This window comes from Zingiber officinale, chromosome 3B (genome assembly GCF_018446385.1).
Source record: "Zingiber officinale cultivar Zhangliang chromosome 3B, Zo_v1.1, whole genome shotgun sequence".
NCBI classification, from domain to species: domain Eukaryota; kingdom Viridiplantae; phylum Streptophyta; class Magnoliopsida; order Zingiberales; family Zingiberaceae; genus Zingiber; species Zingiber officinale.
In genome coordinates this window covers 101083313-101094630 of record NC_055991.1, presented here as the reverse complement: position 1 = coordinate 101094630, position 11318 = coordinate 101083313, and positions in this window count along the sequence as shown.

The window sequence follows — 11318 nt, the reverse complement described above, 5'->3', positions numbered from 1 at the left end:
AACCATGGTGACTTCAGGTCTAAGCACTAGTAGTCATACTAATAGCCACATGAGAAAGTATATGACATTCATATAACGATCCATGATACTTTCTCATGGCGGGTCATTCAGTATACATTCTCTAATACATACCCATGTGTCAACTTGATATCTCTATATCCATGACTTGTGAGATTAAGTCATCGAGTTGACCTACATGCTAGTCTTATTGCATTAACATTGTCCCTGAATGATAATACTCGACTAGGAATAATTAAGAGTAGTGTTCCCTATATCATCTCACTATCGATTCAACTAATGGATTGATATAGGTATGAACCTTCTACTCTAGGACGTTACTATACTTATTTTATCTGGCACTAATACAAATAAGCATAATAAGCAAAAACCAAATGCCTTAATATATATACATGAATATGATACAACAAGTCCAAAATACAATCATCAAATGATTGGCTCTAGGGCTCTAGCTAACAATCTCCCACTAGCACTAGTGTCAATCAGTGTAGGCTTTAAGCCCAAATGACCTAGTGTGACCATCATGCTTCCTCTGTGCCAAAACCTTGATCAAGGGATCTGCAATGTTAGCCTCTGTAGGTACTCTGCTAATCTTCACATCTCCTCTCTCGATGATCTCTCGAATGAGATGGAAGCGCCGTAGTATGTGTTTGGTCCGCTGGTGTGAGCGAGGTTCCTTCGCCTGTGCTATAGCTCCATTGTTGTCACAATAGAGTTCAATAGGGTCAGCAATGCTAGAAACCACCCCAAGTTCAGTGATGAACTTGCGAATCCAAACTGCCTCCTTTACTGCCTCTGATGCAGCAATATACTCGACCTCTGTCGTAGAATCAGCTACTGTGTCCTGCTTCGAACTCTTCCAGCTCACAGCACCACCATTAATGCAAAACACGAACCCTGACTGCGATCTATAGTCATCCTGGTCGGTCTGGAAGCTAGCATCACTGTAACCCTTTACAGCTAGCTCATCATCGCCTCCATATATCAAGAAATATTCTTTAGTCCTTCTTAAGTACTTAAGAATATTCTTGACCGCTATCCAGTGACTTTCACCTAGATCTGACTGGTATCTGCTCGTCATGCTCAAAGCATACGAGACATCATGTCAAGTACATAGCATAGCGTACATGATCGATCCTATGGCTGAGGCATAAGGGATCTGATCCATGCGGTCTCTCTCCTCTCTAGAAGAGGGACCTTGAGTCTTCGAAAGACTCACGCTATGTGACATCAGCAGAAATCCCTTCTTGGAGTTCTGCATGGCAAACCGTAGGAGCACCTTGTCAATGTATGTACTCTGACTTAGGCCAAGCAATCTCTTAGATCTATCTCTAAAGATCTGTATCCATAGAATGCGGGATGTCTCACCTAAGTCCTTCATTGAGAAGCAACTCCCTAGCCAGGTCTTGACAGACTGAAGCATAGGGATGTCCTTCCCAATGAGTAGTATGTCATCCACATACAATATGAGGAAGACAACTATATCCCCTACAACCTTCTTGTAGACACAAGGCTCATCTTCGTTCTTGATGAAACCAAACTGTTTGATTGTATCATCAAATCGAAGATTCCAGCTCCGAGAAGCTTGCTTTAGTCCATAAATGGACCTATGCAGCTTACATACTCTGCTAGTATGCTGTGGATCTACAAAACCCTCAGGTTGTGTCATGTACACATCCTCGAGTAGGTTTCCATTCAGAAACGCGGTTTTGACATCCATCTGCCATATCTCATAGTCATGGTAGGCTGTAATAGCAAGCATGATCCGAATGGACTTAAACATCGCTATTGGAGAAAATGTTTCATCATAGTCAATACCATGAATCTGCTTGAAACCTTTAGCTACCAAGAGACCCTTATAGATAAGTCCATCCATGTCAGTCTTTCTCTTAAAGACCCACTTACACCCAATGGGTTTTACCCCTTCAGGTGGATCAACCAAAGTCCATACTTGGTTGGTGTATATGGATTCCATCTCGGATCTCATGGCTTCTAGCCATTTCTCGGAATCTAGTCTCATCACAGCTTCCTAATAGGTGGTAGGCTCATCCTCTATGAGCACAACGTCATCATGGTCAGACAAGAGAAATAAGTATCTCTCAGGCTGACGACGTACCCTATCAGACCTGTGAAGAGGTATGTTTACTTGGAACTGGTTGTTGTTCCTCAACTCTTTGTGGAACAACATCATCCACAACATTTTGTGGTTCCAGTTCAACTTCCATCGAGGCTTCGGTGCTATTGTTCGCATCTTGAACTTCATCAAGATCGAACGCGCTCCCACTAGTCTTTCTATAAACAAAGTCCCTTTCTAGAAAGACCTCAATCTTTGCCACAACTACCTTGTGCTGATTGGGAATGTAGAAGTAATATCCCTTAGTTTCCTTGGGATATCCAATAAAGTAGCACTTGTCGGATTTGGGTCCTAACTTGTCTGAGACTTGACGTCGAACGTAAGCCTCACAACCTCAAATCCTCATGAAAGACACCTAGGCATCTTTCCCAATCCATATCCTATATGGTGTCTTTATCACGGCCTTGGATGGAACTCGGTTGAGTATAAAAGATGCCGTGTCTAGAGCATAGCCCCAAAGGTATATCGAAAGATCTGTGTGACTTATCATCGATCGTACCATATCTAATAGGGTACGATTCCTCCTTTCAGATACACCATTCCACTGTGGTGTTCCAGGAGAAGTGAGTTGGGATAGAATCCCACACTCAGCTAAATAGTCACGGAACTCATGGCTAAGGTATTCTCCACCTCGATCGGATCGAAGTATCTTAATACTCTTGCCAAGCTGGTTCTGTACTTCATTCTTGAATTCTTTGAACTTTTCAAAGGATTCAGACTTATGTGTCATCAAGTACACATAACCATATCTACTGAAGTCATCAGTAAATGTGATGAAGTACCTATAACCGCCTCTAGCAGCGACATTGAAAGGGCCACATACATCACTATGTATGAGTCCTAATAAATCAGTCACTCTTTCGCTGTGCCCACTAAAGGGAGTTTTGGTCATCTTGCCTCGTAGGCATGACTCGCATATCTCATATGATTCAAAATCAAATGAGTCCAGCAAACCATCCTTATGAAGCTGAGATAAGCGTTTGTCATTTATATGACCTAAGCGAGAGTGCCAGAGATAGGTTTGGTTCAGGTCATTTGACTTAAACCTCTTGGTATTTATGTTATAGATAGGGCTCTCAAGGTCTAGAATATAGAGTCCGTTTATCAGAGGTGCACTACAATAGAACATATCGTTTAAATAGACGGAACAACATTTGTTCTTTATTGTAAACGAGAAACCTTTCTTGTCCAAACAAGAAACTGATATAATATTCCTAGTTAATGCAGGTACATAACAACAATCGACTAACTCTAGTACAAGCCCAGAGGGCAGAGATAGAAAGTAAGTCCCTACAGCAACAGCAGCAACCCGTGCTCCATTGCCTACTCGTAGGTCCACCTCGCCCTTTGTCAATGCCCTGCTATTTCTCAGCGCCTGCACATCAGTACAAATGTGAGAAGCACAACCAGTATCTAATACCCATGATGTAGAAATAGATAGATTGACTTCTATAACATATATACATGAAGTGGAAGTCTCACTTCGCTTCTTCTTAAGATCCTCCAAGTATACCTTGCAGTTCCTCTTCCAGTGCCTGGTCTGACCGCAGTGGAAGCAGGTAGCATCCTTGGCGACCCCTCCTTTAGGCTTCAGTGCCTTGCCTTTGCCCTTGGTTTGGGACTTTCCCTTACCTTTGGGCTTGTCCTTGCCCTTATGTTTCTGAACCATCAGAACAGTGTTGGGCTTAGCCTTCTTAAGGTTCAGCTCAGCAGTTCGCAACATACTAAGCAGCTCGGGCAGTGGCTTGTCAATCTCGTTCATATTGTAGTTTAGAATGAATTGACTATAGCTATCCGGCAAGGATTGCAAGATCAGGTCAGTGGCCAGCTCTTGGCCAAGTGGAAACCCCAACCTTTGTAGGTTCTCTATGTATCCCATCATTTTGAGTACATATGGGCCTACAGGAGCCCCGTCTGACATCTTGCACTGAAACAGTGCCCTTGAGATCTCAAATCTCTCATGTCTCGCTTGACCTTGATACAGTTGACGAAGATGTTCAACCATATCGTAAGCACCCATTAACTCGTGTTGCTTCTGAAGCTCAGAATTCATGGTCGCGAGCATTAGACAAGACACATCTAATGCGTCATCTTGATGCTTCTTGAAAGCATCTCGGTCAGCTTGCGGGGCAGTGGCAGGAGGAGCCTCCGGAATGGGCTGCTCCAGAACGTACAGTTTACGTTCTTGGGTGAGAACTATTCTCAGGTTCCTGTACCAGTCCAGGAAGTTTGCTCCGTTGAGCTTGTCCTTCTCGAGGACAGATCGCAGGGAGAAGGTGTTCTTGTTCGACGTCATGGTAATCTACAACAAAAAAATGTAGAAATAAATATCATATTCTTAATCATTTAATTAGGCTTTTAACTAAATGATGCTCCCACTGAATACTATAATTCATGTGGGACAAGATCCACATCATACTAACCCTTGAGTTAGCTTTGGCTAATACGCCCAAGACTTAGTATGATCGGTAGGTAACGATTACCAATTACATCTCTATGCAACTCTTGTTTATAGGATCAAAATCCGCATTTATATTAAAACTCGAGTTAGCTTTGGCTAATACACCCAAGAGTTAATATAAACGTGATTTTGACCTATCTACCAACCATTGGATAATGCCTATAGTTAAACTCGATCCAATTGAGTTAACTAGTTACTCAATCTAATTGAGTTGTACTCACCCATGCGTTGATAGGCGGGACCAAAATTGTCCCTCCGTACCCTACCAAGATACTATGTGTTGCTCTGTTTTGGCAGATTCAACAACAACATGCGATCGAGGTAGTGGTAGGTATCACGACATGGTAGGCATTACGAGTTGACGTGATTTAGATCTAATCTAAATGATGATGCGTATCAAATACTTGATTTAGATCTAATCTAATCGTGGGGTGCATCATGTGCACGATTTAGATCTAATCTAATCGCTAGGCACTAATTAACTACTTAATTAAACATGCATCGCATACATATAAGCAATTAATTAAATTATTTTGTGATTGTGTCATGGCCCTACTACGATCTTCACAAGCCAATGAGAAGATCGGATGGTCAACCTAAGGTCAACAGCTTCTCAAGCTTCTTCCTTTGACCACCTTGTGTTGCTTGCGCCCTCCTCGTAACTCCGTCTCGTGTGGACCTTCCACCGTTTCAAAATTACATTACAATTTTGAAACTCGAGTTACATTCGAGTCTAAATCTAATTTACAACCAGAATATAAGAGAAAGGCACGACGCGCAGGTCGTGAAAATAAAATAAATAAAAAGAATAAATACAACACGTACATCACATAACGGCACGCAGGCCGTATTATGAATTACAACACATTTCCAAATCCAATTTGGGCCGTTTGGGCCATGACTATCACAAAATTAATATATAATTCAAAATTATATATTTCTATAATTTTCTGTAATTTTTTTATAATTTTACAATTTTTCGGTTACAATTTCCCGACGGTTCCGTTAAGCGATTTTCGGGCGCAATCGCGGAACGAATCCCCTTGCGGGGCCAGGGGGAGCGCCCCTACCCGCGATCTAACCATCGCGAGGGTTCCTTTGCGATCTAACAGCGCCTTAGCCCGCTGTCCCAAAAAGATTTGGGGTGAAACCAAGCCGTTTTGGAAAAATCTTCCCGGTAGCGGAAGCCTACAGGTGCCGAAACACTTATGCTTCGCTTCTACGAGAAAATTACCCATAAAAACTATAAAAAACCTAAATTTACAGAAAATCACAGAAGCTATTTTTTTTTCAAAAAATCAAAACAAACTCGTACACGCCTTCGCACGTGGCTCTGATACCACTGTTGGGTTTTTCGGGCCGCGAAAATCGCGTTTTCGCGTTGCGGAAACCCTGAATCACCCATGCCACTGGATCTCGTGCGAAGGATAGATTTCAAAAATTTACATGTACGAGTTTCTACTTAGATCTACTCCTAGATCTACATGAAAAAGGGTTATACCTTTGAAGCGAAGCCCTTCGCGTTCCCGCTCGTCCAAACGGTGCCGGATCTCAAGAGTATCAAAATAGATACTCCTCTAGAAGTATCCACACGAACCAATTAGGTGGAGAAAGACCTAAACGAAGGTGTGCTAGCACCTTGATAGGTCACGACAAGAGAGGAGAAGAGGGAGAGCTTGAGAGGAAGAAGATGGAGTGAATGCACACATGAATGAAAAATTCATTCCACTCCACACAATAGTGGCCGGCCACATTCAAAAGAATGTAACTCCCATTTTGCATTAAGTGCAATTAATGTGTAGCCATTAAAGTGAAGAATTGTAACCTCCATGAGGTGGCATCTCACTTAATTAATCATGATGATATGGAGAATCATCATTGGTTCACATCTTGCCAACTCACTAATGATGTGGCAAAAAGTCAAGTCAAAGTTGACTCTTTCTCTTCCTCTCAAGTCAAGTCAAACTTGACTTAATTTCTCTCATGGTTGATCTAATCCAACCATTTAATTCAAGCCAATTTAATATAATGAATCTAATTCATTTAATTAAATTGATTCAATGAGTCATAATCTAAATTAGACTCATTGAACACATGAATCAACTTGACTCCAACTCAAGTTAGCCCAATTAGGATTACTCTTAATCCAATTTGATTCATCAAATGAATCTAATCCTCTTGGTTCATCATATGAACCTAATCTCCATCTAATTGTCCTTAGTGTGTGACCCTATAGGTTCTTGTAACGTTGGCAATGCCCCTAAACTTATTTAGGAGCATAAGTAATGAGCGGTATCTAGCAACACATCATTACTACCCAAATTACAAGAATGTTGAGATCCAACATCACCTTGTGACTATTAATTGTGACTCCTCACAATATATGACAAGTGTCCTTCTATCCTAGACATCTAGATTGATCAATGTGAGGCATAGACCGTGTCATCCTCTGATCAATCTAAATCCTGAACTCCAAGTAGACTCACTAAATCAAATGAGCTCAATATCTCATATTGACTCATTTGGGCATGGCCATGCACTTCGTGGTCTTACTCTATCAAGAATATCGATGTCTCTCCCGTCGTATAGGAGGGATAGATCTCATCTACATCACTCACATCCCTCCGCATAATTTTTTACATACCCAGTAATCGCCTTTATAATCCACCCAGTTATGGGTGACGTTTGACGAAACCAAAGTACATAACTCCTTATGTAGGGAACCATGGTGACTTCAGGTCTAAGCACTAGTAGTCATACTAATAGCCACATGAGAAAGTATATGACACTCATATAACGATCCATGATACTTTCTCATGGCGGGTCATTCAGTATACATTCTCTAATACATACCCATGTGTCAACTTGATATCTCTATATCCATGACTTGTGAGATCAAGTCATCGAGTTGACCTACATGCTAGTCTTATTGCATTAACATTGTCCCTGAATGTTAATACTCGACTAGGAATAATTAAGAGTAGTGTTCCCTATATCATTTCACTATCGTTTCAACTAACCGATTGATATTGGTGAGAACCGTCTACTCAAGGACGTTATTATACTTAGTTTATTTGGCACCAATATAAGTAAGTATAATAACCAAAAACCAAATGCCTTTACTTATATATAGAATATGATACAACAAGTCTAAAATATAATCATCAAATGATTGGCTCTAGGGCTTTAGCTAACAAAATAGTTCTAGAAGAAATTAGAGAGGGCACGTCTACTTTAATACCAACAGTACAAGATGAAGTACCACAAGAAACTGCAACACGTGTCACACATGATACACAACTAGAGATAATGCCTTGTCGTAGTGGGAGGGTTGTAAGGCAACCTGAGAGATTCATGTTTTTGGGAGAGTCTTCGGACTTGATTCCGGGTAAAGATGAACCTGATCCCCGGACATATGATGAAGCACTCCAAGATATAAATGCAATATCTTGACAAAAGGCAATGAATTCAGAAATAGAATCTATGTATTCTAACAAGGTCTGGGAGCTTGTAGAATCACCTGATGGTGTAAAAGCCGTTGGATGCAAGTGGATCTACAAAAGGAAAAGAGGGACAGACGGGAAGGTAGAAACCTTCAAAGCAAGACTTGTTGCGAAAGGGAACACTCAGAAAAAGGGAATCGATTATTAGGAGACTTTTTCGTCGGTAGTCATGCTTAAGTCTATCCGGATACTCTTATCCATTGCCGCTCATATGGATTATGAGATTTGGCAAATGGATGTCAAGACAGCATTCCTTAACGGAAGTCTTGAAGAAAACATCCATATGAAGCAACCAGAAGAGTTCATTAAAAGGGGCAAAGAGCATCTAGTGTGTAAGCTCAATCGATCCATTTATGGACTGAAGCAAGCTTCAAGATCTTGGAACATCCAGTTTAACGAAGTAATTCAGTCATATGATTTTTTTCAGTGTCCGGATGAGTCTTGTGTATACAAGAAGTGTAACAGAAATGTGGTGGTATTTCTTGTACTATACGTAGATGATATTTTATTAATTGGCAACAATGTCAAGGTATTATCGGACGTAAGTGTATGGTTGTCCAAACAATTTGATATGAAGGACTTAGGAGAATGTGCACACATTCTTGGGATCAAAGTTATAAGGGATCGCTAGAAAAGAATGTTGTGTCTATCCCAAGCTTTATATATAGATACAATCCTTGCTCGTTTTAGCATGTAGAACTCCAAGAAAGGTTTCTTACCTTTCAGGCATGGAGTAACCTTATCTAAAAAGATGTCTCCGAAGACATCAAAGGAGATAGAGGACATGAAGGCAGTTTCTTATGCTTCGGCTGTAGGAAGCCTTATGTATGCAATGCTGTGTACGACACCTGATATCTGTTTTACCGTGAGCATGGTTAGCAGATATCAGAGTAACCCTGGACAAGGACATTGGACTGCTGTAAAGCATATATTGAAGTACCTGAGAAGGACTAGAGATTATATTCTATTCTACCAAGCAGACGATTTGCTCCCTGTGGGTTACACGGATTCGGACTTCCAATCAGATAGGGACAATAGTAAGTTTACGTCAGGCTATGTGTTTTCTCTAAGAGGTGGAGTCATTGCATGGAGGAGTGTTAAGCAGAAATGCGTCTCGGACTCAACCATGGAAGCTGAGTATGTGGCAGCCACTGAGGTAGCCAAAGAAGTTGTATGGCTCAGGAACTTCCTAATTGTGGCTCAAGAACTTCCTAATGGACTTAGATGTGATTCCTGGTTTGTCCAAAATCATCACAATTTATTGTGATAATAGCGGTGCAGTTGCAAACTCGAAGGAACCACGAGCCCATAAGGCAAGTAAACATATAGAGCGCAAGTACCACCTGATACGAGACATCGTCAAGCGAGGAGAAGTTGTCGTCGCCAAGATTACATCAGCAGATAACCTGGCAAATCCTTTCACTAAGGCCCTTCCGACGAAAGCTTTTGATCGGCATGTAGAGGGGATGGGAATCAGATGTATGACAATAGATATGACAGCTTAGTCTTTTAGTATAAGTGGGAGATTGTTGGAGTATATTTTAAAAGCCTAGCTTTTGTAAACATTTATCTTTGAAATAAAAAAATCACATTGGTCAATATCTACATTTATTTGTTAAATGTAATTGTTCAATTAATTTATATTTTAGACAACATGGAGTGTGGTGTCACACTCAGAAGATCATGTTATCGGTTCTTTATAAATTATAAATAGTTGCTCACGACTAAGATGGAAAGGAACAAACCATCGGAATAGTCGTAGTGTAATTAAGTATTAGTTTATCTTGATTAATAAATTACACTGGTACACTCTAAGTGTATTGAGTATGACCATTTTAGGTAAGTTCTTTTTGTACTGACTAAATAAAAGAACTAGACCTTAGTTATTGTGGAAGAGTGTGCTATTAATCCTAATATAATAACAAGCACATATATTTAATATTTATTTTTTTTTACTTATCAAAGGGTGAGGTTTAGCTCGATAAATCAATATGCCCGATAAGTTGAGAAATGATATTACTTATAGTGTGCGTTGTTGATTATAGAAGGAATCTGTGTCCTAGTTATCTAGGTTGAGAATGCCCCCAAGAGGAGCTCATAAGGATTGCCATGTTAAACCCTGCAGGTGGACTTAGTCCGACATGACAATAAAGTTGAGTGGTACTACTCTTGGAGCTAGATATTAATTAAGTGAGTTGTCAGTAACTTACTTAATTAGTGGGCATTCGTTATCTTAAATACAGGGAGACTAACACACTCATGATAAGAAGGAGCCCATAATGTAATTTGAGATTGGTGCGGTAGTGCGATAATAACTCTTTCATGGAATGAGTTATTATCGATGAACTTGAGTTGTGTGTTCGGGGCGAACACGGGATACTCAAGCTCATCTGAAGGCCAAAACCAATTTCTCCTCTAGGTCCCTGTCGTAGCCTCATTAAAGCCTCAAGTCCATCCAAATATAAGCCCATCTTGGTGTCCAAGAAGGGGGTCAGTCCAATGCTTTGTGACCAAGTAAGGGCCGGTCATATCCTCTTCTATTAGGGTCGGCCCTTTGCTTGGTGCCCAAGCATGTAGGGGACGACCACAATAATTCAAAAAAGGAGAGGTGTTTTGAATTTTTAAAATCTTCTCTTTATAGAAAACTACATATTTTAAAAGAAAGATTTTTAAATTTTTAAAACTTTTCTTATTTGAATTAGGCTAGATGTTTTAAAAGAAAGTTTAAAAGATTTTAAAACTTTCCTTTTTTAACCATCCTCATGGTTTAGAAAAAAAAAGAAGAAAAGTTTTAAAATTTAAATTTCCTATCACCAAGTTAAAAATGGAAATTTTATAAGAGAAGTTTTAAATTTTAAAACATGGTTCTAATTTTTAGAACTTTCCTTTTTTAACTCCTACTTTAGGAAAGAGACCTTGTAAAATTTTATAAGAGTTTTTCTTCTTGTAAAATTTTATAAAAAATAATATTTCTTTCCTCTTATGGGGGTCGGCTACCCTTGCTTGGTGCCCAAGCAAGGTGGTCGTCTAAAAAGAAAATAAAATAAATCATCATCCAAATTGATTTAGTGATCGATTCAATCAAGAGGAAAGAAAAGGAAAATTTAAAGGGAAAAGGAAAAACTAGAGGAAGATTTTAATTTTTGTAAAAATTCTTCCCTTATTTGCCTTGGGCAAGTATTATAAAAGAAGGGGTGAGGAG